The sequence below is a fragment of the Myotis davidii genome, unplaced genomic scaffold, assembly GCF_000327345.1.
Source record: "Myotis davidii unplaced genomic scaffold, ASM32734v1 scaffold1413, whole genome shotgun sequence".
Taxonomy (NCBI): domain Eukaryota; kingdom Metazoa; phylum Chordata; class Mammalia; order Chiroptera; family Vespertilionidae; genus Myotis; species Myotis davidii.
The window spans coordinates 315,434-316,930 of NW_006286970.1; positions in this window are offsets into that span (position 1 = coordinate 315,434).

Below are 1,497 nucleotides of genomic sequence, written 5' to 3' on the forward strand. Positions count from 1 at the left end.
GACAAAAATTGTGCACCTATGGATGAGGACAGTGGGTGGGGAGTGAGGGCGGAGGGTGGGGCGGGAACTGGGAGGAGGGGAGTTATGGGGGGAAAAAAGAGGAACAAATGTAATAATCTGAACAATAAAGATTTAATTAAAAAAACAGAACAAAAAAAAGACTTCAACATATCCTTTGGGGGACACCATATCACCCATAAAAACATAGGATGAAGAGAAATTTTCATAATGTTTCTTTTATTTTCTTTTTTAGTCCTCACTGGAGGATGTTTTTATTTATTGATTCTTAGAGAGTGAGGAAGGGGGAGAGAGAGAGAGAAACATCAGTGTGAGAGAGAAACATCTATTGGCTGCCTCCTGCTCTGGCCCCAACCAGGGATGGAACCCAGATTCTAGGCGTGCACTCCAACCTGTAATTAAACCCTCAATCTTTTTTGGTGTAGGGATTGATGCTCCAAGCAACTTAGCCACCCAGCCAGAGCTCATAGTGTCTCTCTTCACATTATTTTATTTTTTCACGTACAAAAGAGAAATATACAGCATTAAAAAAATTTAAAAGACTAGTGTCCCACTGCTGGAAAAGAGGTGTTCTCCATTTGAGCTGCATTCTGAAACCTCACTGTATGAGAGTTCTCCCTGCACTTGTGCTTGCTTGGGGGTTGGTTTGTTTTGAGGAGTTTTCCCCCAGTATGCTAAAAAATAAAGTTATTTAAAAAAAAAAAAAAAAACATACACAAACAGGAGAACCAAGATGGCGGCATAGGTTAACGCCGGAGTTTGCTACCTCGAACAACCACTTCAAAAGTGAAACTAAGACGGAACGGACATCATCCAGAACCACAGGAATGCTGGCTGAGTGGAAGTCCTACAACTAGGAGGAAAGAGTAACGCATACGGACACTCAGAGGAGGCGCAGTGCTGAAGTCAAATTCTGAGGTGCGGAGTGCGCGGAGCGGGCTGGCGGCGGAGGGCGCGGTTGGCGTTTTCAATTGGGAGGGAGTCACAGACTCTGTGCTCTAGATCCGGGCGAGTCTTTAGGGACCCAGACTCAAACGGGAGAAGCGGGACTGTCTGGCTTTGGTCAGAGCGAGTGCAGCTTTCTCTCCGAGGTTTGCAGCAGTTGCTGGGACTCAGAGAGGCAGAGCCCCTGGGGACAGGACTGAGAGCCGCCATAACTGCTCTCTCCAGCACACCCTGTTGATCATGTGCGACCTACCCGCCCCGCCCAAGCCCTGCGCAGAGCCATTTGCCAGATAGCCTCAGGCAAAGGCTAGATTAGCACTTCCCTAGAGGACAGTAGTTCTCTCACTGCAGACACAGCCAGTTGGCCTGGAGGCCAAATCCCCCCTGGTATTAGCTACAACAATCAAGGCTTAACTAAAAGACTGCGCACAAAGACCACTAGGGGGTGCACCAAGAAAGCATAACAAAATGCGGAGACAAAGAAACAGGACAAAATTGTCAATGGAAGATATAGAGTTCAGAACCACACTTGTA